The following is a 26,453-nucleotide window of genomic DNA, read 5'->3' on the forward strand; positions in this document are numbered from 1 at the left end:
TATTTATTAGATAATGTTATTATGTGTATAACTGTACTGTGTAATGTATATTTATTAGATAGTGTTATTATGTGTGTAACTGTACTGTGTAATGTGTATTTATTAGATAGTGTTATTATGTGTGTAACTGTACTGTGTAATGTATATTTATTAGATGGTGTTATTATGTGTGTAACTGTACTGTGTAATGTATAATTATTAGATAGTGTTATTATGTGTGTAACTGTACTGTGTAATGTATATTTATTAGATATTGTTTTTATGTGTGTAACTGTACTGTGTAATGTATATTTATTAGATAATGTTAATATGAGTGTAACTGTACTGTGTAATGTATCTTTATTAGATGGTGTTAATACAGTATATGTGTAATTGTACTGTGTAATGTATATTTATTAGATGGTGTTATTATGTGTGTAACTGTACTGTGTAATGTATATTTATTAGATGGTGTTATTATGTGTGTAACTGTACTGTGTAATGTATATTTATTAGATAGTGTTATTATGTGTGTAACTGTACTGTGTAATGTATATTTATTAGATGGTGTTATGTGTGTAACTGTACTGTGTAATGTATATTTATTAGATAGTGTTATTATGTGTGTAACTTTACTGTGTAATGTATAATTATTAGATAGTGTTATTATGTGTGTAACTGTACTGTGTAATGTATATTTATTAGATAGTGTTATTATGTGTGTAACTGTACTGTGTAATGTATATTTATTAGATGGTGTTATTATGTGTGTAACTGTACTGTGTTATGTATATTTATTAGATGATGTTATTATGTGTGTAACTGTACTGTGTAATGTATATTTATTAGATAGTGTTATTATGTGTGGAACTGTACTGTGTAATGTATATTTATTAGATGGTGTTATTATGTGTGTAACTGTACTGTGTAATGTATATTTATTAGATGATGTTATTATATGTGTAACTGTTCTATGTAATGTATATTTATTAGATGGTGTTATTATGTGTGTAACTGTACTGTGTAATGTATATTTATTAGATAGTGTTATTATGTTTGTAACTGTACTGTGTAATGTATAATTATTAGATAGTGTTATTATGTGTGTAACTGTACTGTGTAATGTATATTTATTAGATAGTGTTATTATGTGTGTAACTGTACTGTGTAATGTATATTTATTAGATGGTGTTATTATGTGTGTAACTGTACTGTGTAATGTATATTTATTAGATGATGTTATTATGTGTGTAACTGTACTGTGTAATTTATATTTATTAGATAGTGTTATTATGTGTGTAACTGTACTGTGTAATGTATATTTATTAGATAGTGTTATTATGTGTGTAACTGTACTGTGTAATGTATATTTATTAGATGGTGTTATTATGTGTGTAACTGTACTGTGTAATGTATATTTATTAGATGATGTTATTATATGTGTAACTGTACTGTGTAATGTATATTTATTAGATGATGTTATTATATGTGTAACTGTACTGTGTAATGTATATTTATTAGATAGTGTTATTATGTGTGTAACTGTATTGTGTAATGTATATTTATTAGATAGTGTTATTATGTGTGTAACTGTACTGTGTAATGTGTATTTATTAGATAATGTTATTATGTGTGTAACTGTAATGTATATTTATTAGATAGTGTTATTATGTGTGTAACTGTACTGTGTAATGTATATTTATTAGATAATGTTATTATGTGTGTAACTGTACTGTGTAATGTATATTTATTAGATAGTGTTATTATGTGTGTAACTGTACTGTGTAATGTGTATTTATTAGATAGTGTTATTATGTGTGTAACTGTACTGTGTAATGTATATTTATTAGATGGTGTTATTATGTGTGTAACTGTACTGCGTAATGTATAATTATTAGATAGTGTTATTATGTGTGTAACTGTACTGTGTAATGTATATTTATTAGATGGTGTTATTATGTGTGTAACTGTACTGTGTAATGTATATTTATTAGATAGTGTTATTATGTGTGTAACTGTACTGTGTAATGTATAGTGCCATTATATGTGTGTTATCTGTCTGTGTCTGATGCAAACACAGGAAAGGTGCCAATAAGTGCCATTATATGTGTGTTATCTGTCTCTGTCTGGTTTAATCACAGGTAAGGTGCCAATAAGTGTCATTATATGTGTGTTATCTGTCTGTGTCTGGTGCAATCACAGGTAAGGTGCCAATAAGTGTCATTATATGTGTGTTATCTGTCTGTGTCTGATGCAAACACAGGTAAGGTGCCAATAAGTGTCATTATATGTGTGTTATCTGTCTCTGTCTGGTTTAATCACAGGTAAGGTGCCAATAAGTGTCATTATATGTGTGTTATCTGTCTGTGTCTGGTGCAATCACAGGTAAGGTGCCAATAAGTGTCATTATATGTGTGTTATCTGTCTGTGTCTGATGCAAACACAGGTAAGGTGCCAATAAGTGTCATTATATGTGTGTTATCTGTCTGTGTCTGATGCAAACACAGGTAAGGTGCCAATAAGTGCCATTATATGTGTGTTATCTGTCTGTGTCTGATGCAAACACAGGTAAGGTGCAAATAAGTGCCATTATATGTGGGTTATCAGTCTGTGTCTGATGCAAACACAGGTAAGGTGCCAATAAGTGCCATTATATGTGTGTTTTCTGTCTGTGCCTGGTGAACACAGGTAAGGTGCTAATAAGTGCCATTATATGTCTGTTATCTAACTAGCAACGTCCAATGCACCCGGTAGCTGTCGTGAGGCGTATTGATGAAAGAAAAAACGACACTCAGACTTACTTGTGTTGGCAAAAATATATTGCGATAGAGTTACAGGCAAAATTCAGGTAACAGACAGGCTTCTGGTAGCAGGTTAAACGCGTTTCATATAAACTGTTTTACTTCGTCAGTGACCATACTCAAACTCCCATAATGCTCAGCTATTTAAGGAGTACCTTATACACACCCCATATTATTCACCAATTACATTCTTGAGCGTGATTATGGGCAGGTATAGGGAGATATGTGTGAACAAAAGAAAAATAAAATGAAAAAACTATTTAAAGCTGTATATCCCTCGCTTTAAAAATAACTAAATACATCTATTTAACATATATTATCTAATTTACTCAATATAACTTTTATAATTGATTAACCTAAAGAGCTTCTTACCAAAATGGAAAAGTATATTTTTATTGATATAAATGATCCATAGTAAGGCACTTCTATTTCTATATTAATGCTAACAAGGATCAACTTTAATGAGTATTTACAAACAATTTGACATCCCATTCTGAGTTAAGACCTGCTGGCATCCTGGTATCCAGCTGAAATATCCAGAATATTTCTCTTTTACTAAGAGTTATGCCTCTATTTCCACCTCTAGGGTGTCTGGAAATCAGCTGGATACCTTGGAAAGTCAGCAGTGAACTGTCAGAATTGTGTTGTTTCTTGAAATGCAAAGAGACTGGAGTTGTTGATTCAGGGTCCTCAATTGAACGTAAGTGTTCTTAAAAACCTATCTTTTAAGGCCCTTGTCGTCTGACCAACATACTGCCTGTAGCACCCCCTGCAGGTCAAAAGATATATAACGTAACAAGAGTTGCACGTTATGTGTTCCTGTATTTTAAATTCTTTATTATTAACTGAAGATACAAAATCAGTACCAAAAGTGGCATAGGAGCATGATTTGCATCTCCTGCTGCCACATTTGAAAAAGTCTGGTTTTATAGACAACCAATTGGTACGTTTGACACGTGGCAACATTGATGGTGACAAAATATTGCCTAAGGTCTTGGCCTTCCGTGAAACAAAATGAGCTCAGATACATCACTAGATGCAGTCTCAACTGATAGTGATGTATCTGTGGCTGCTACCCCCCCCTGCCAGCCCCCCTGCCAGAAGGAGGCGTGTTGCTGCCATTTCTGCTGAAGAGTGGGTAACGCCTCATCTCCAGAGGCCAGATATCCCACCTTTCACAGCAAATGCTGGCATAAATATAGATGTGGCAGGTTTTAGCCCCCAGCAGTTTCTGGAAGTGTTTCTGGGTGATGATGTATTGGGGAACATTGTCACCCAAACTAATTTATATGCCCATCAGTTCTGTGCTGCAAAGCCTGGAACATATTTGGCAAAGCAGCAATGGGCCCCCATCAATGTGCCAGAATTCAAAAAATTCTGGGCATTGACTATGCTGATGGGCATCATAAAGAAACCCTCCATTCGCTCCTCCTGGAGCAGTAGCCCCATCTGCTCTACCCCCATTTTCTCCCAGACTATGTTGAGGAAGAGGTATGAAATGATTCTGCATTTCATGCACTTCAGCGACAACAGCCTGTGCCCCCCTAGGGAGCATCCCCAATTTGACAGGCTGTATAAAATCCGCCCCCTGATTACCCACTTTTCTGCCAGGTTTGCAGAGGCTTATACACCTGGAAGGAATATATGCGTTGATGAATCCCTAATGAAGTATAAGGGAAGTCTGGAATTCAAGCAGTATATTCCTTCCAAGCGCTCCAGATATGGGGTAAAGGTGTATAAGCTCTGTGAGAGCGAGACTGGTTATACTCAGGCATTCCGGGTGTATGAGGGAAAGGATAGCCACCTTGACCCTCCAGGTTGCCCAGAACATATGGGAACCACTGGCAAGATTGTCTGGGACCTGATATTACCCCTAATGAACAAAGGGTATCACTTGTACTTGGCCAATTTTTATACAAGTGTCCTTTTGTTCAAGCTACTGTATTGCTTTGATACAGTAGCTTGCGGTACAATTAAAAAGAACCGCAAAGGAGCTGTTGGCACTTAAGTACAGAGACAAGAAGGATGTATACCTTCTTACCACCATCCACACAGAGAGGACGGTGGCGGTTTCTGTACATGGCAGAGCTGAGATCATAAGGAATCCAGTGTGCATCAAGTCTTATATGCGGCATATGTGTGGGGTTGATCTGGCTGATCAGATGCTGCAGCCCTACCTAATTATGCGGAAGACAAGGGCCTGGTACAAAAAGGTTGCAATTTACTTAATGCAGATTGCAACCTACAACGCTTTTTTGTTGTTCCAAAAAGCAAACCCCAGGGTTAAAAAGACTTTTTTACAGTTTCAGCTCCAGATTATTTTGGGGATTTTGTACCATGATGCACCTGCTCCCTGGGCTACCCATTTTATTTTTAAAATCCCCCCTACTGCCGCAAAGCAGAAACCACAAAAAAAAATGCAGAGTCTGTACAAAGAGGGGGAAGAGAAGGGACACCATATATCACTGTCCTGATTGCCCTGGACAGCCTGCACTCTGCATTGGGGACTGCTTCAAGCGGTACCATACAATGGTCAATTTTTTTAAAAAAATAAATACATTTGCTGTTATTTTTTTTTTTTTTTTGGTAATGTTTACTGTTCGATGTTTTTTTGTTTCTGTTTCTTTTTTACTTTTAATGTGCCAGATTTTTACATTTCACTACTCTATTTTTTTTTCTAAAATTGGGCCTGTTTTTTTTTTAACCAAAACCCCTGTCAAACCTATGCATGGGGGAAATAGGTGTTCTCAGGGTGCCTTGCAGAAAACAACCTGAAGTATGTTTTGTAATAACTTACAACAGTCTCTCCTAAATCATAGTCAAAAAGCAATGTGTCTGTAAAAATGAAAATTGAAAAATTACCACCATACACTTTCTCCAATTTTTTGGGCTAAAATGGTTGCATCAAAGTCATCAAAGCACACCATATACAATACCTTGGGGTGTCAACATTTCAAAAATATACACATTCATGGCAATAAATAAAAGTGGGGTATGCGATAGGCCCCAAACTAAAGATAGGCCTATCAGAAGAAATAATATCATTTTTAATAACTAAAATCACAAGTCATAAAATTGTAACATAACCTTCCCAAAATCCTGGCAAACCTATGCATGGGGGGCATAGGTGTACTCAGGGTGCCTTGCAGAAAACAACCTGAAGTATTCTTTTGCAATAACTTACAACAGTCTCTCCTAAATCATAGTCAAAAAGCAATGTGTCTGTAAAAATGAAAATTGAAAAATTACCACCATACACTTTCTCCAATTTTTTGGGCTAAAATGGTTGCATCAAAGTCATCAAAGCACTCCATATATAATACCTTGGGGTGTCAACTTTTCAAATATATGCACATTCATGGAAAACAAATAAATAACAAATAAATTGGGGTATGTTAAAAGACCCCCAAAAAAGACGATAGGCAAAGAAAATATGTTAAATGTGAAAAAAAATCACAAACGCATGTCAGACATTTGGCATTGCAGCCCCCAAACAAGCCACCAAACCTATGCATAGGTGTTATCACTGAACTCAGCAGATGTTGTTGACCACATATTGGTGTCTTCTTTGGTAGTAACACATAACAGGAGCTGTGAATCCATGTCTAAAGTACAATGTATGAAAAATAACACAAAAAAATGAATGACCAATAGTATGACAAAGACTGGTGGTTGAATTAGTGCATGGAAAGTGTTAAAATACCAGCATTTAAAATACCCTAGGATGTCTACTTTTCAAAAATATAAGGTTTGATGGGGGTACATTAGATTGGACGGCTTCAGAAATGTCTTAAATAGGACATGGGTGCATGGGATGTGAAAATTCAAAGTTGAAAAAATGGAATGCGCTTCCTAAAAATAAGGCCTTTTAGCCCCCAGAGAACCCGACACACCTATACATGGGAGGTATCACTGTACTCAGGAGATGTTGTTGAACACATATTGAGGTGTTTTGTTGGCAGTTACACATAACAGGAACTGAGAATCCATGCCTAAAGTAAAATGTGTATGAAAAATAACACAAAAAATGACTACCCAAAAGTTTGACAAATACTGGTGGTTGAATTAGTGCATGGAAAGTGTTAAAATACCACCATTTGAAATACCCTAGGGTGTCTACTTTTCAAAAATATATGGTTTGATGGGGGTAAATTCCATTGGCCAGCTTCAGAAATGTCTCAAATAGGACAGGGGTGCATGATGACAGATGTGAAAATTCCAAGTTGAAAAACTGGAATGCGCTTCCTAAAAATAAGACGTTTTAGCCCTCAGAGAACCCGACACACCTATACATGGGTGGTATCACTGTACTCAGGAGATGTTGTTGAACACATATTGAGATGTTTTTTGGCAGTAACACATAACAGGAACTGAGAATCCATGCCTAAAGTACAATGTGTGTGAAAAATAACACAAAAAAATGACTACCCAAAAGTTTGACAAAGACTGGTGGTTAAATAAGTGCATGGAAAGTGTTAAAATACCAGCATTTGAAATACCCTAGGGGGTCTACTTCTCAAAAATATATGGTTTCATGGGGTAAATTTCATTGGCCAGCTTCAGAAATGTCCCAAATAGGACATGGGTGCATGATGACAGATGTGAAAATTCTAAGTAAAAAAACTGGAATGTGCTTCCTAAAAATAAGGCCTTTTAGCCCCCAGAGAACCAGACACACCTATACATGGGTGGTATGATTGTACTCAGGAGATGTTGTTGAACACATATTGAGGTGTTTTTTTGTCAGTAACACATAACAGGAGCTGAGAATCCATGCCTAAAATACAATGTGTGTGAAAAATAACTCAAAAAAATGACTACCCAAAAGTTTGACAAAGACTGGTGGTTAAATAAGTGCATGGAAAGTGTTAAAATACCAGCATTTGAAATACCCTAGGGGGTCTACTTCTCAAAAATATATGGTTTGATGGGGGTAAATTTCATTGGCCAGCTTCAGAAATGTCCCAAATAGAACATGGGTGCATGATAACAGATGTGAAAATTCCAAGTAAAAAAACTGGAATGCGCTTCCTAAAAATAAGGCCTTTTAGCCCCCAGAGAACCCGACACACCTATACATGGGTGGTATCACTGTACTCAGGAGATGTTGTTGGACACATATTGAGGTGTTTTTTGGCAGTAACACATAACAAGAACTGAGAATCCATGCCTAAACTACAATGTGTGTGAAAAATAACACAAAAAAATGACTACCCAAAAGTATGACAAAGACTGGTGGTTAAATAAGTGCATGGAAAGTGTTAAAATACCAGCATTTGAAATACCCTAGGGGGTCTACTTCTCAAAAATATATGGTTTGATAGGGGTAAATTTCATTGGCCAGCTTCAGAAATGTCCCAAATATGACATGGGTGCATGATGACAGATGTGAAAATTCCAAGTAAAAAAACTGGAATGCGCTTCCTAAAAATAAGGCCTTTTAGCCCCCAGAGAACCCAACACACCCATACATGGGTGGTATCACTGTACTCAAGAGATGTTGTTGAACAGATATTGAGGTGTTTTTTGGCAGTAACACATAACAGGAACTGAGAATCCATGCCTAAAATACAATGTGTGTGAAAAATAACACACAAAAAATGACTACCGAAAAGTTTGACAAAGACTGGTGGTTAAATAAGTGCATGGAAAGTGTTAAAATACCAGCATTTGAAATACCCTAGGGGGTCTACTTCTCAAAAATATTTGGTTTGATGGGGGTAAATTTCATTGGCCAGCTTCAGAAATGTCCCAAATAGGACATGGGTGCATGATGAGAGGTGAAAATTCCAAGTAAAAAAACTGAAATGCGCTTCCTAAAAATAAGGCCTTTTAGCCCCCAGAGAACCCAACACACCTATACATGGGTGGTATCACTGTACTCAGGAGATGTTGTTGGACACATATTGAGGTGTTTTTTGGCAGTAACACATAACAAGAACTGAGAATCCATGCCTAAAGTACAATGTGTGTGAAAAATAACACAAAAAAATGACTACCGAAAAGTTTGACAAAGACTGGTGGTTAAATAAGTGCATGGAAAGTGTTAAAATACCAGCATTTGAAATACCCTAGGGGGTCTACTTCTCAAAAATATATGGTTTGATAGGGGTAAATTTCATTGGCCAGCTTCAGATATGTCCCAAATATGACATGGGTGCATGATGACAGATGTGAAAATTCCAAGTAAAAAAACTAGAATGCGCTTCCTAAAAATAAGGCCTTTTAGCCCCCAGAGAACCCGACACACCTATACATGGGGGGTATCACTGTACTCAGGAGATGTTGTTGAAAACATACTGAGGTGTTTTTTGGCAGTAACACATAACAGGAACTGAGAATCCATGCCTAAAGTACAATGTGTGTGAAAAATAACACAAAAAAATGACTACCCAAAAGTTTGACAAAGACTGGTGGTTAAATAAGTGCATGGAAAGTGTTAAAATACCAGCATTTGAAATACCCTAGGGGGTCTACTTCTCAAAAATATATGGTTAGTAGGGGTAAATTTCATTGGACAGCTTCAGAAATGTCCCAAACCTAAAATTTTGTGTTCGCGAACGGCGAACGCGAACTTCCGCAAATGTTCGCGAACCGGGCAAACCGTCATAGACTTCAATGGGCAGGTGAATTTTAAAACCCACAGGGACTCTTTCTGGCCACAATAGTGATGGAAAAGTTGTTTCAAGGGGACTAACACCTGGACTGTAGCATGCCGGAGGGGGATCCATGGCAAAACTCCCATGGAAAATTACATAGTTGATGCAGAGCCTGGTTTTAATCCATAAAGGGCATAAATCACCTAACATTCCTAAATTGTTTGGAATAACGTGCTTTAAAACATCAGGTATGATGTTGTATCGATCAGGTAGTGTAAGGGTTACGCCCGCTTCACAGTGACAGACCAAACTCCCCGTGTAACGCACCGCAAACAACCGCAAACAGTCCATTTGCACAACCGCAAGCTCCGCATGGGAGTGCCTCTGTTTTGGTCAGATTTTTAAAAGGACCGGGCACTTTGGCATGAAGATTTACATTCACTTTAACCTTCCAAAGATACATCCAGGTATGGTATCATCATCTTATTATACTCATTGGTAAAACTTAAGGGGACAGTCAAGTCGAGATTGAACTTTCGTGGTTCGGATGGGGCACGCAATTTTGAGCAACTTTTTAGTTTGCTCCTGTTGTCGGTTTTTCTTCGTTCTTTTGGTATCTTTGTTTGAAAAAGCAGGAATGTGCGTATTGGAGCCGGACCATTTTTGGTTCGGCACCTGGGTGGTGCTTTCTGATTGTTGTCTAAATGTAGACACCGGTAGGCAGGCGCTGCCCAGGTTCTGAACCAGGGATGAGCAGTCTCCTAGGCTTACATTCAAGTGGAGATGCCAAGAGAACGAAGAAAGTTTGATAAGGGAAGTAGATTGGAGGGTTGCTTGGAGTTGCGTGCTCTATGTGAACCGTGCAGGTTTGGTTTTTACTAGACTATCCCTTTAAGACCCTTATAATTAGAATTAAGATATGTTAAAAATTCCCTGGCCTCCAGTTTGGGTATAAAAAATAAATATACACACCAACACATATGTGTATCTATATATATATATATATATATATATATATATATATATATATATATATATATATATATATAGTTTGTATGCGTTAATTTTATTCTGAAGGAGTTTATTGTTGAAAAAACTTGATAGCTCCCACCAACTTATATAGAGATTGGGGGAAAACTAAGGCTAAATTAGCCCACATAGCTTAAAGTTAAGTCCATAATCAATCTATTGACGGCAATAAGAGTTTCAAATAGATTGACTTTTGCTGTTAGAACAAAACCTATATGCGCCAACACCAATAACCAGCTAGCTTCCCAGTAGTGCATTTCTGCTCATGAGCCTAGGTTTACTCTTCAACAAAGGATACCAAGAAAATAAGGCACATTATAGATTATTATTAAAGGTAAATTGAAAGGTTGTTTAATATTGCATGCTCTGTCAGAATCATAGAGGTGTAATTTTGACTTTACTGGTCATTTTAAACAGTTGTTAAACTTTCAGTGTTAGCTGGAAAACGTTTTATTTGTTATTTTTATGTTTATCAATGTCTTTACTTTGTACTTACATCTCCCCTACCTTGGCCTAGCAGACACCTATTTCTGCAGTATAAATGTATAGTGACAGTTGCATCTGAGAAAAATAACCTCATTTTGTGAAAAGAACCTTTCTTTTTAACAGACATAACATTTTCAGATGTACTACCAATGACCAGGGCACGCTCCAGGAAGAGAAACAAATGGTATGATGTCACTGATGGTGCCTTCGGTGCGACTGACTAGGTTTGTCACCTCCTCAAAAGGACGCATAAGCCTACAGGCATTGCGCATGAGCGTCCAGTAACGTGGCAAAAAAATCCCCAGCTCCCCAGAGGCTGTCCTAGCACCCCGGTCATACAAATACTCGTTAACAGCTTTTTCTTGTTGGAGCAGGCGGTCAAACATTAGGAGTGTTGAATTCCAAAGTGTGTGGTGATGGGTGATTGAAGTGCGCTAAGTGTAGGGTATCAGACACCTTAACTAAATAACAGATCCTTCAGACTGTTGCAATCAAAATTAGGCAAATTTGGGAGATGAAGTAAGGGCGCTAAAAAAGCTAAAGATACCCCTTAAAAGCTTGACAATTAGTTAAAAACAAAAATTGACCAGGGACTTGGATAGACTATATATAAATTTTATAAGTATCAGACTAAACAAACACAAAATTAAAAACAACACACAAAAAATATATTTAAAAGGGACGTCTCCCTTTAACTTCACAAATACACTTGTATCAATGAAACAATGTATAAAAGGATACCAGAGTGTAATAGTGGTAGATACTGTAATTTTAAAAAAGGTTCACTCCTTAGGACATTGCCGTTTATCGGATAATGTCTATCTTTGGTTTCATATGTCAGTAAAGTGTTACCACAAATATAAGACGTTTTAACTTGCTTAACCTCAGATAAAGTGCAGAGGCTTATACCTGCAAGTAATTTATAGACTGGTTATCAAGAGTTTTGTAGACTTGACATATGAAACCAAAGATAGACATTATCCGATAAACGGCAATGTCCTAAGGAGTGAACCTTTTTTAAAATTACAGTATCTACCACTATTACACTCTGGTATCCTTTTATACATTGTTTCATTGATACAAGTGTATTTGTGAAGTTATAGGGAGACGTCCCTTTTAAATATATTTTTTGTGTGTTGTTTTTAATTTTGTGTTTGTTTAGTCTGATACTTATAAAATTTATATATAGTCTATCAAAGTCCCTGATCAATTTTTGTTTTTAACTAATTGTCAAGCTTTTAAGGGGTATCTTTAGCTTTTTTAGCGCCCTTACTTCATCTCCCAAATTTGAATTCCAACGTGTCGGGCTGTCGCAAATCAAGCGCCTCACTGGCAGGTTGTTTCGCCGCTGGATATCTGACAAGTGCGCCATGGCCGTGTAGGAACGCCTGAAATGGCCACACACCTTCCTGGCCTGCTTCAGGACGTCCTGTAAGCCTGGGTACTTATGCATAAAGCGTTGTTCAATCAGATTACACACATGTGCCATGCACGGCACATGTGTCAACTTGCCCAATTTCAATGCCGCCACCAAATTACTTCTATTGTCAGAAACAACTTTGCCAATCTCCAGTTGGTGCGGTGTCAGCCACTGATCCACCTGTGCGTTCAGGGCGGACAGGAGTGCTGGTGCGGTGTGACTCTCGGCTTTCAGGCAAGTCAACCCCAAGACGGCGTGACACTGCCGTATCCGGGATGTTGAATAGTACCTGGGGAGCTGGGGGGGTTGCCGTTGATGTGGAGCAAGATGCAGCAGCAGAAGAGGACTCAGCCGAGGAAGAGGTTATGGAAGAGGATGGAGTAGGAGGAGTAGTGGAGGTAGCAGCAGGCCTGCCTGCAAGTCGTGGCGGTGTCACAAACTCCTCTGCAGAGCCACGCATTCCATGCTTGTCAGCCGTCAGCAGGTTTACCCAATGCGCAGTGTAGGTGATATACCTGCCCTTACCATGCTTTGCAGACCAGCTATCAGTGGTCAGATGGACCCTTGCCCCAACGCTGTGTGCCAGACATGCCATTACTTCCTTTCGCACAATCGAGTACAGGTTGGGGATTGCCTTTTGTGAAAAGAAATTTCGGCCGGGTACCTTCCACTGCGGTGTCCCAATAGATACAAATTTTTTGAACGCCTCAGACTCCACCAGCTTGTATGGTAAAAGCTGGCGGGCTAAGAGTTCAGACAAGCCAGCTGTCAGATGCCGGGCAAGGGGGTGACTTTGGGAAATTGGCTTCTTACACTCAAACATGTCCTTGACAGACACCTGACTGTGGGCAGATGACCATGAACTGCTAAGAGAGACTGAGCGGTGGATGGTTGAGAGGGGGCAAGGAGGACAGCAGTGGTTGACGTGGCTGAAGATGCTGGACCAGGAGGAGGATGGCGGCTTTGAGTTTGTGTGTTGCTTCTTCTCATGTGTTCATCCCATCTGCGTTTGTGATGTGAGACCATGTGCCTTCGCAAAGCAGTTGTACCTAGGTGGGTGTTGGACTTCCCACGACTCAGTTTCTTTTGGCACAGGTTACAAATGGCATCTCTGTTGTCAGAGGCAGACACACAAAAAAAATGCCACACTGCTGAGCTCTGCGATGACGGCATTCTGGTGGTGGCAACAGCATGCGTTGATTGGCGTGTTGTTTGGCTGACCCCGGGTGCCGATGCATGCTGTCTGACTGTGCCACTAGCTCCTTGCGACGACCTCCCCCTGCTTCCAACTCGTCTCCTCCTCCTCCTCTTTGTCTCCCCATCTGAACTTTCCCCCTCTTCTTCTTCTCTTCTAGCGGGCACCCACGTGACATCCACGGACACATCATCATCAACCGCTTCACTTGTATCTGACAAATCAACAAAGGAAGCAGCAGTGGGTACAACATCACCATCATCATCACACAGTACATCCATGTCTGTAATGCTGCCTGACTGAGACATATCACTGTTATCTACATCCTCTGTCAATGATGGTTGTACATCACTCATTTCTTCCAACTGATGTGTCAATAACTCCTCTGACAGATCAAGTGAAGTGGCTGTGTTGCTAGTGTTGGTGGTGGCGGCAGGCGGGCGAGTGGCACTGGTCACTTGAGAGGTGCCCGCAGCTAAGCTGGAGGTGGATGGTGCATCAAGGTTAGGAGCGGAAGCTGTAGAAGATTGGGTGTCCTGTGTTAGCCATTCAACTAGGTCCTCCTCAGAACTTTTCGTGTTCATGGCACGTGGCCTCTGAACACTGTGCATAGTTGTAGGGTCTAAGGGAATCACAGCACCATGACCATGACGGCACCTGCGGGGTGGCCTGCCTCTGCCTGTCATTTTTTTTTAAATGTACACTTACACTACTATTAAACAAAATATGAGTGGTGGCACTGGGCAAGTGGGCACAGTAAACGCTGTGAGCCTGACACAAAAAAGCAGACTGATGTTTCACAATCCAAAAAGTTTTTTCTTTTTAAATGTACTCTTACACTAATATTAAACAAGATATAAGTGGTGGCACTGGGCAAGTGGGCACAGTATACGCTGTGAGCCGGACACAAAAAAGCAGACTGATGTTTCACAATCCAAAATTATTATTTTTTTAAATATACACTTACACTACTATTAATCAAGATATGAGTGGTGGCACTGGGCAAGTGGGCACAGTATACGCTGTGAGCCTGACACAAAAAAGCAGACTGATGTTTCACAGTCAAAAATGTTTATTTTTTAAATATTTAAACTACTGTTACAACAAATATGAGTGGTGCCACTAACTTGGCAAGTGGGCCTGGCACACACGCTGGCAGGCAGGCAGGCAAATGCAATAAGATTACAATAGCAGACTGATGTTTCACAGTCCAACATTTTTTTTATTTAAATATTTACACTACTGTTACAACAAATCTGATTGGTGGCACAAGTTGGCAAGTGGGCCTGGCACTCACGCTGGCAGGCAGGCAACTTCAATTAGATTACAATAGCAGACTGATGTTTCACAGTCAAAAAAGTTTTTTTATTAAATATTTACACTACTGTTATAACAAATATGATTCGTGGCACTAGTTGGAAAGTGGGCCTGGCACACACGCTGGCAGACAGGCAACTGCAATTAAATAACACTAGCAGACTGATGTAAAAGTTTTTTTTTAAAAAAGTTACACTAATGTTACACCAGATATGAGTAGTGGCACTGAGGATGGAAGTAGGCACAGTATATACTGGGAGCCTGACACACAGGCTGGCACTAGTGGCACGCTGGCCTGGCAACTAAAATTAAATAAAACTAGAAGACTGATTTAAAAGTTTTTTTTTAAAAAAAGATACACTAATGTTACACCAGATAGGAGTGGTGGCACTGAGGATGGAAGTAGGCACAGTATATGCTGGGAGCCTGACACACAGGCTGGCACTAGTGGCAGGCTGGCCTGGCAACTGCAATTAAATAACACTAGCAGACTGATCTAAAAGTTTTTTTTTACAAAATTTAAACTAATGTTACACCAGATAGGAGTGGTGGCACTGAGGATGGAAGTAGGCACAGTATATGCTGGGAGCCTGACACACAGGCTGGCACTAGTGGCATGCTGGCCTGGCAACTAAAATTAAATAACAATAGCAGACTGATGTAAAAAAAAAAAGTAAAAAAAAATTTACACTACTGTATGTTACACCAAATATGTGGTGGAAAACAGAGCAATTAGGCACAGTATATGCTGTGGGCCTGACACACAAGGCCTGATGGAAATTGAAATTAGATTACACTAGCAGACTGATGTAAAAAAAAAATTTTTACATTTACACTCATGTTCCCTTAGGACCTTACACAGGCTTGCGCTAGTGGCACGCTGGCCTGGCAACTAAAATTAAATAACAGGCGGCGGCCATCTCCCTGGTCGCCCTGAGCTTCAGCTCCTGGGTTACCTATCACTTTTTTTCCAGATTTTTACTGAAATATTGGTTAAAGATCATCTAAATTGGTGGAGAGGCCCGACTGAAGACACCCTGACCCAAAAGATAGGGTTTTGGACTGCGGTGTGGTTATTTAGCCCTCAGTACCGGACTTGTTACTTTGAGGCCTTCCCTTATCTCTAAAGCCTCATCTGTCCTCAACATTGCCGCGCCACTGTTGCGCAGTCAGCACTTCATGAAGTAAGCTATCTTATAGTTCACCAGACACTAAGTAAGAAAGAGCAAGCTAAACGTATATAGATTCAGAATGGATACTAGAGAGGAATCCCTAATAGCTATCATTGCTGGACTATTAGAAGACCAACTTAAATGCATTTCTAATCATCTGGCTAGAGACTGGGGTAATGTATTCACTCCTAAATCCACACCAATTGCCTCAAAGCCGCCAGAAACTGCATTTACATTGGGCGAAAAAATAAGCCACGAACAAAACAGCTACCTAGAAGTAACAGCTGCTACACATTCCGACTCTGGGCTCCGGAGTGAACACGGTGCTGTACTTCACACCAGGGATCATAACGAGAGCTTCAAAATCAGTACTCTACTCACCGCATCCCAAGAGCCTTCTACAGAGACTTATAGATCGGAAATCGGCAACCTTGACTCCACTCTTCCTTCAGTGGTTCCCCAGAACCTTTTTCTCGGCAGTCAAGAGGAGGATCGCGGCGCTCTGGAGCCCCATCACATGCCACCTATTGTGCTCTTGACTTCCCGGGCGCAGATGGAGACAACCCTGCTGGGATCTGATTATGATGCGGGAGCACTCATCAACTTCAATGGAGCCAATTACACAGCAGCTCTGCCTAACGACAGAGAACTGACCACCTCTGAGCCCGCTCACGATCTGGAGAATTTTTATGCCGTAATTTCCACCACCTTGGCACAAGAGAACTGGGACCCTGGTGGATCTGACAGTGCGCTCAGATCTGTTGCGGCTTCCGTGCTGGATCAAGAGCCGTGAATGCACTACGAGCAGAATCTGTTCGGTGCTACCGGTGTGGGGTAGGATATACTTTTATGCCCCACAATTTGCACCATTGTAGCAGCTGGGAGGTTTGTATGAATTTTTTTGACTCACCTCCTCAGCACCGGAGCCGGGTAAGTGTGGCGATAGTATAACAGACACTAGATAACTTCTACTATTAACTACGCCACTTTAACGGCTCTGGCTGTACACCTATGTGGATCTTAGTTTCCCCCTCATAAGATGGACATTATTCCGGAGTTTACCTGAGGGTACAAGATGTAACCCATACTTGGGACTGATTGGTACGGAATGGGGTAACATTTAACTGTGCAAACGTATTATTATTCTGCATTTAAACATCTCTTTTATTGGGGGCTTCCTTGATGTGTGCTCTCACGTGAATGTTGATATCATTTTTCTTGTTTGTGGTTGACTGTTCATTTAACTGAATGTAACCTATATTCCATTTTCTCTTGGGTTGTAAAATATTAGTTCTCAGGTATGTGTATTCCCGTTTAATTATATATAAGATGCCCAACTCTCCCAACTGAGAAGGTAGAATAGATAAGGTATATTTTAAAATTACATATATTTTTATTTTCTCATTTATCCATTTTTTTTAGTGTACCATACTGCCCCTAAAGAGCTTGAAAGGTAGTGGGAAGTTATTCTCCCACATAAAGTATAAGACATTGTGAGGGCAGCACATAACAGAATGGTTTTAGGAAAATACTAGTCATTAGCCTCTTTGATCTCCCCTTTATATAGGCTTATCAGATTTTATCTTAGTACAGTCTCTTAGTTAAGCATTCATACGTGAAGGCACTGAAGAGGTAACATATTTATTTAGACATATCTCCTGGGTTTGCATACAGATTTTTCACGTTTTAGCTGATATCTATAGTCTTTTTTAGTTATAGCCTTTTGTTACTAACCTTAATCTAAGAGAGAATTTACTCCCAATCTGCTTTTTATGAGACCTGCTATAGGTCCATATTCCTTCGGATACCATTACAGAATTTATAATAGTCTGGTATTTGTCACTTCTAAATCGTTCCCAATTTTTGTCTCTTGTCGGATATACTAGCACGGTGCTGTAAGCTCATACATATATTAGAATATTTCTTTTATTTTGAGATTATCCCAGATTATATGTCTCACCTTTGTAATGCACTTGGAAGGAAGGGAACTACCTGAGTTTTCATTTTTTGTCATGATATACAGATACCACAACCAATTAACCACATTCAAAACCTAAATTAGGACTGTCCCATTAGAAAAGGTATAAGAGCAAACTCCACTCTCTATCATTTATACATAGTGCACTACGCTCTTATATACTAACTAATTTGTAACTATGTGCCCCTTGACTATGGCATCCCCTTCTAGCTGGGTGCTCATTACAATGCCCCTAATTAGATATCTCATATCTACAAAATTTCCCTGTATGGGAACTTCATTGAGTATGTAATGTTAGAACTACGGGGTACATCTCAGTCATTAACTCTCTAATTATTTCATAATCCTTTCTACTGGTTGTACCTATATGTGACACAAGGAGCTCCCCTTAAACCATCCAGCATAGATATATGGTGCATCTCCATTTTGAGCTTCCACCCTAGTGCTTATACTTTCTCCATTGGTATGTTTCCCGCATACTGTGGTGTATATCGTTATGTATTGTGGTCTGGTAGCAGCTTTGCAATTGGTTGTGACTTTATCCCTTTGTTGCCCTTTTACTGCTCCATGCCTTCACTTGTGCTTCCTGTTGTTATATTGTTCAATATTTCAATGGTCCATGAGTGGCCACCTATAACATTAGAATTCCTCCTCTATAGTGCCCAAAATTTTCCAGGGTCCATGAGAGGCCCCTTGTGTTACTGGAGGAATTTACGCTTGTATAAACAAAAAAAATGAGGTTCTAATTTTAATATGTACTGTAACATTTCTACTGTTAAATTTTTTTTTTTTATTTTTTTTTTATTGTTAAGATATCTTCATAATGTAGCAATCAGCAATATATCACTTCCAATATCTGATGTACATGATTATATAATTGTACTTGTTAATAACCTCAATAAAAATATTTAAAAAAAATAAAAATTAAAATTAAATAACAATAGCAGACTGATGTAAATTTTTTTTTTTTTTAATTTACACTAATGTTCCCTTAGGCCCTTACACAGGCTGGCACTAGTGGCACGCTGGCCTGGCGACTACAATTAAATAACAATAGCAGACTGATGTAAAAGTTTTTTTTTTTTAAATTTACACTAATGTTCCCTTAGACCCTTACACAGGCTGGCACTAGTGGCATGCTGGCCTGGCAACTAAAATTAAATTACAATAGCAGACTGATGTAAAAGCTTTTTTTTTTTAAATTTACACTAATCTTCCCTTAGGCCCTTACACAGGCTGGCACTAGTGGCATGCTGGCCTAGCAACTAAGATTAAATAACAATAGCAGACTGATGTAAAAGTTTTTTTTTAATTTTTTCACTAATCTTCCCTTAGGCCCTTACACAGGCTGGCACTAGTGGCACGCTGGCCTGGCAACTAAAATTAAATAACAATAGCAGACTGATGTAAAAGTGGTGGAAAACAGAGCTATTAATCACAGTATATGATGTGGGCCTGACACACAGGCCTGATGGAAAATGAAATTAGATTACACTAGCAAAATGATGTAAAAGTTTTTTTTTTTTAAATTTACACTAATGTTAACCAGATATCAGTAGTAGCACAGAGCAATTAATCACAGTATATGCTGTGAGCCTCACACACAGGCTGACAGGCAGGCAAATGCAATAAAAAAAAAAAAAAAAGACTGAAGTTCTAGCCCTAAAAAGGGCTTTTTGGGCTGAAGTTCCCTAGCTATCTACTTCCCTATAACATCACCAGCAGCACTAAACCTCCTCTCACTAAGAATGCAGGATCGTAATGAATCTAAAATGGCTGCTGCCCAGGAGCTGAGAGGGTCTGGGAGGGAGTGTCTGCTGCTGATTGGCTCAAATGTGTCTGCAGACTGTGAGATACAGGGTCAAAGTTTTCTCAATGATGACGAATAGGGGGCGGATCGAACATCGCGGCGAACACGAACAAGCTAAGATCGCCGGGAACTGTTCTCCTGCGAACTGTTCGCGACATGACTAATTATCAACACAATAGACAATAGTAGACATTAGCAGAAAGATTGACAGTACAATTAATTAAATTATACATGTGACAATACAGTGCATGCCTTTCAGATAGCCTAGGCAGCGGCATCTTGTTATACAGGTGTATCATAGACTTGGTAGCTATTCATTAAGAGATGGGGTTTTGGTCCGACAGTTTGCACGTATCCCTCAATATTTTATATATTTTTTTCCATACAATAACATTCCTAACTCTAATAACATAACTCAACTCAACAAACCCTCAACAAACCCGAAGAATCGGATAACAATACCTTAACTTGGTCCCTGTGAACCCAAAATGTAGGGCACTGCATAGGCATGTGTGGATGCACGGTGGGTGGGGGGGAAGGAGAAAGGAAAAAAAAAAAAAGAGGGCGAGGGGGGGAGAGAGGGAGAAGAAGAGAGGAGATGACTAAAAGAAAGATTCAATAAGGATTATCTCCGAATCGCTGGCTCTGACTTGCAGTTGCACTTCCCCCGAAAGGGCCGTCCACTCCCCCTAAGGGTTGCTTCTAGCATTATTTCATGGTGTGCGAAGGGTTTAAGAATTTGAATTTGCTGGCCTGTCGGCAGTTTCTCCAAAAGGCATTTCCATTTCCTCAGGAAATGTGGCAGTCTGTGTTTGGTATCCCAGCATGTGTCTTGTCGTTCTATAAATAAGTGTTTAAAGAGGGTTTTCTTGAACTGTGCCACCGTAGGGGCATGGTTTGAGCACCATAGGGTCAGGATACAATGTCGTGCTAGTAATGTGCAAAGCGTTAAAAGGGGCCGTACTCTAGGATTAACCGCAGTCCACTTAAATAAATATATGTTAGAGAGGTTGAAGGAGATATCTACACATAGGACAGTCCTGAGCCAGTATTGCACACAACCCCAAAAACGCCTAACCAATGGGCAATCATAGAAGTAATGAGCCAGGGAGGGGTCAGGCAGCTGGCATTTCACACATCTATTTGGGTGGTTGGGGTTCCATTTTGCCCTCCTGCTAGGAGTGATGTAGTCCCTATTAAGTATCCTAATCCGTGCCTCCCTCAACGACAATGCCAGGGTAGCTGCCTTAGTCTGCACTAGGCTATCCTGTAAATCCTGAATGGATATCTCGGTGGCAGTATCCAATCTCAACCGCTCCAGGACCCCAGACTGAACCACAGCAGTGTGCCTTCGAAGAATTTCCTGATAAATTCCTGAAATGGAGAAGCCCCCCATTTTGAAAGAAGTCTAGGGGATTACAAATGGAGCCTGAGACCAGAATTCTGAATTTTCATCCATTAGTGCTCTAACATAGTGCCTGAGCTGCAGGTAAGCATAAAAATGCTGATTAGGGAGATCAAAAGCAGCTCTCAGATCCTGAAATGTCCTGACGGTGTGCGACAGTGGATCCAGAATGTCCCCCACCCTCCGCAAGTCACTCGCGCTCCACACACCAAATGGGGCATGTTCGTCTCCATAGGGAAACAAAGATTACCCTGAATGGGTATATATTTCGGTGCCGGGTTTGGATGGTTCAGCAGCTTATGCACCCTTAACTAATGTTGTCGCAAACTTAAAAATTTCGGACTTCCGGTATTGTTCGCGAACCGGCGAACCGCGCAAGCCGCCATTGACTTCAATAGGCAGGCGAACTTTAAAACCTACAAGGACTCTTTCTGGCCACAATAGTGATGGAAAAGTTGTTTCAAGGGGACTAACACCTGGACTGTGGCATGCTGGAGGGGGATCCATGTCAAAACTCCCATGGAAAATTACATAGTTGATGCAGAGTCTGCTTTTAACCCATAAAGGGCCTAAATCACCTAACATTCCCAAATTGTTTGCAATAACGTGCTTTAAAACATCAGTTATAGTATCTATCAGGTAGTGTAAGGGTTACGGCCGCTTCACAGTGACAGAGCAAACTCCAAGTGTAACGCACCGCAAACAACCGCAAACAGTCCATTTGCACAACCACAAGATAGATAGATTTGATAGATAGATACATAGATTACATAGCTCAATCGATGCAATATACATATGATCGATACAAATTACATAGATCAATAGATGCAATATACATTTGATAGATACGAATTACATCGATCAATAGATGCAATATCCATTTGATAGATACGAATGTTATCGATCCAAAGATGCAATATACATTTGATAGATACGAATTACATCAACCAAAAGATGTAATATAGATTCTATAGATACGAATTACATCGATCAATAGATGCAATATACATTTGATAGATACCTTTGATAGTTAGATCAATTTGATAGATAAATAGTTAGATTTGAAAGATATATAATTTCCCTGACAGAGTATAACAATAAGATATGCGGTCTGTGACCCGTGGTGTGTTAAGTAGTACTATTCTTAGCAGTTTATTACAACCTGTGTTGTAATAGGGAGTGCAGAATTATTAGGCAAATGAGTATTTTGACCACATCATCCTCTTTATGCATGTTGTCTTACTCCAAGCTGTATAGGCTCGAAAGCCTACTACCAATTAAGCATATTAGGTGATGTGCATCTCTGTAATGAGAAGGGGTGTGGTCTAATGACATCAACACCCTATATCAGGTGTGCATAATTATTAGGCAACTTCCTTTCCTTTGGCAAAATGGGTCAAAAGAAGGACTTGACAGGCTCAGAAAAGTCAAAAATAGTGAGATATCTTGCAGAGGGATGCAGCACTCTTAAAATTGCAAAGCTTCTGACGCGTGATCATCGAACAATCAAGCGTTTCATTCAAAATAGTCAACAGGGTCGCAAGAAGCGTGTGGAAAAACCAAGGCGCAAAATAACTGCCCATGAACTGAGAAAAGTCAAGCGTGCAGCTGCCAAGATGCCACTTGCCACCAGTTTGGCCATATTTCAGAGCTGCAACATCACTGGAGTGCCCAAAAGCACAAGGTGTGCAATACTCAGAGACATGGCCAAGGTAAGAAAGGCTGAAAGATGACCACCACTGAACAAGACACACAAGCTGAAATGTCAAGACTGGGCCAAGAAATATCTCAAGACTGATTTTTCTAAGGTTTTATGGACTGATGAAATGAGAGTGAGTCTTGATGGGCCAGATGGATGGGCCCGTGGCTGGATTGGTAAAGGGCAGAGAGCTCCAGTCCGACTCAGACGCCAGCAAGGTGGAGGTGGAGTACTGGTTTGGGCTGGTATCATCAAAGATGAGCTTGTGGGGCCTTTTCGGGTTGAGGATGGAGTCAAGCTCAACTCCCAGTCCTACTGCCAGTTAATGGAAGACACCTTCTTCAAGCAGTGGTACAGGAAGAAGTCTGCATCCTTCAAGAAAAACATGATTTTCATGCAGGACAATGCTCCATCACACGCGTCCAAGTACTCCACAGCGTGGCTGGCAAGAAAGGGTATAAAAGAAGAAAATCTATTGACATGGCCTCCTTGTTCACCTGATCTGAACCCCATTGAGAACCTGTGGTCCATCATCAAATGTGAGATTTACAAGGAGGGAAAACAGTACACCTCTCTGAACAGTGTCTGGGAGGCTGTGGTTGCTGCCGCACGCAATGTTGATGGTGAACAGATCAAAACACTGACAGAATCCATGGATGGCAGGCTTTTGAGTGTCCTTGCAAAGAAAGGTGGCTATATTGGTCACTGATTTGTTTTTGTTTTGTTTTTGAATGTCAGAAATGTATATTTGTGAATGTTGAGATGTTATATTGGTTTCACTGGTAAAAATAAATAATTGAAATGGGTATATATTTGTTTTTTGTTAAGTTGCCTAATAATTATGCACAGTAATAGTCACCTGCACACACAGATATCCCCCTAAAATAGCTATAACTAAAAACAAACTAAAAATTACTTCCAAAACTATTCAGCTTTGATATTAATGAGTTTTTTGGGTTCATTGAGAACATGGTCGTTGTTCAATAATAAAATTAATCCTCAAAAATACAACTTGCCTAATAATTCTGCACTCCCTGTATATGGCCTGCATTTTTGGAACCGGGAGATGGAAGAAGATGATTGGTCTGTCCTCCTACTTCAAATTTGTAAAAAACACAAGTGGCTGTCTCAAAACAGTCCGGACACAAGATAGATAGATAGATAGATAGATAGGATAGATAGATATACATAGATTGATAGTTAGATAGAATCGATAGAAGATAAATAGATAGATTTGTTAGATATATAATTACCTTGACAAAGTATAATAATTAAACATGCGGTCTGGGACCCATGGTAACTAGGTTGTGTTAAGTAGTACTATTCTTAGCACTTTCAGCCCTGTAACTCCTCCTATCGGTGGAGGTCTATATGGCCTGCATGATTACCATGACAAAGTATAACAACAAGACACGCGGTCTGGGACCCATGGTAACTAGGTTATGTTAAGTAAAACATTTCTTAGCACTTTAATCCCTCTTACTCCCCCTTTCGGTGGAGTTCTATATGGCCTGCATGATTACCCTGGCAAAATATAGTAGTACTATTCTTAGCACTTTAATCCCTGTTACTCCCCCTATCGGGGGAGGTCTATACGGCGTGCCTGATTATCCTGGCAAAATATAACAACAAGACATGCGGTCTGCGAACCACTGTTAACTAGGTTGTGTTAATTTTTACTATTCTTAGCACTTTAACTTCTGTTACTCCCCCTATCGGGGGCGGTCTATATGGCCTGGCTGATTATCCTGGCAAAATCTAATAACAAGACAATAACAATAGCAGAGTGATGTAACAGTTTGTTTTTACAAAAGTTACAAACATTTTACAACAGATAGGAGTAATGGCACTCAGGATAGAACTAGGCACAGTATGTGCTGGCAGCCTGACACGCAGGCTGGCACTAGTGGTGGCAGGCTGGCCTGTGAACTAATATTAAATAACACTCGAAGAGTGGTGTAAAAGTTTTTTTTTACAAAATGTAATATTATGTTACACCTGATAGGAGTCGTGGACTGGCACTGAGGATGGAAGTAGGCACAGTATATGCTGGCAGCCTGACACACAGGCTGGCACTAATGGCAGCCTGGCAACTAAAATTAAATAACACTATAAGAGGACTGATGTAAAAAAAATTTTTACATAGAATTTACACTAATGTTGTTACACCAGATATAAGTGGTGGAAAAAAAAATATTAATCTGTGTCACACTATATGATGTGGGCCAGAAACACACAGGCCTGATGGAAAAAGAAATTAAATTACACCAGCAAAATGATTTTAAATTTTTTTTTTTACTTTAAAATAATGTAAAGCAGATATGAGTCGTGGCTGGTACGTAGGCCAGCAATTTGCCACAGTATGCTGTGTAAGTGAGAAAGACACAGGCCTGATAGAAAATGAAATTAGATTACACTAGCAAAATAATTTAAAGTTTTTTTTTTGGAATTTAAAAAAAGGTTAAGCACATATGAGTCGTGGCTGATAGACTAGGGAGGGCAGCAATTAAACACAGTATGCTCTGTAAGTCAGCAAAACACACAGGCCTGATAGAAAATAAAAATAGATTACACTAGCAAAATGATTTAAAGGTTTTTTTTTTTCATTTAAAGAAAAAGGTTAAGCACATATGAGTCGTGGCTGCTAGCCTTGGTAGGGCATCAATTAACCACAGTTGGCTCTGTAAGTCAGATACACACAGGCCTGATAGAAAATAAAATTAGATTACACTAGCAAAATGATTTAAAGTTTTTTTTTTGGAATTTAAAAAAAAGTTAAGCACATATGAGTCGTGGCTGATAGACTAGGTAGGGCAGCAATTAAACACAGTATGCTCTGTAAGTCAGAAAAAACACACAGGCCTGATAGAAAATAAAAATAGATTACACTAGCAAAATGATTTAAAGGTTTTTTTTTTTTTATTTAAAGGAAAAGGTTAAGCACATATGAGTCGTGGGTCGGCTGCTAGCCTTGGTAGGGCAGCAATTAACCACAGTAGGCTCTGTTAGTCAGATACACACAGGCCTGATAGAAAATAAAAGGGGCAGCAGAATTTTGAGTCCCTAGGGCCACTCTACTGAACTCAGGGCTGGGTGGCTAAATCAACCAATTATTAATGACTTAAATGGCTGGCCCGGCTATTGCTATCCTATGGGATTGTATGTGGGTGCGCATGACGTGGTGACAGTGGAGGCGGAGCTCACTTGCGCAGCTTGGCCTGGACTGAGAGGGAATGCGGTATTGTTCCTGGCTCCACCGCGTGATTGAGACTCATACAGACTACACAGTGCAGTGTGCACTACACCATGACCACTGTGAAACAGCATATGCCTTTCTCCTTTCAATACATCTTCATTAGGCATTAAAATACTTAAACGGATTAGTCACTAAATACTTGTACATTTATCTGTCATACATGCAAAGAATAAGTATTTATTGCTGAATCTATACAACTATGTGACTTAAAACACAACTGAAAATATGTTGTATGCATTTAATAAATTCAGAAACAATACAAGTATATACTTTATTATGATTGTATCTTGTGACTTTATCCCCTAGG

This window comes from Bombina bombina, chromosome 7, assembly GCF_027579735.1.
Source record: "Bombina bombina isolate aBomBom1 chromosome 7, aBomBom1.pri, whole genome shotgun sequence".
In the NCBI taxonomy this organism is placed as follows: Eukaryota; Metazoa; Chordata; class Amphibia; order Anura; family Bombinatoridae; genus Bombina; species Bombina bombina.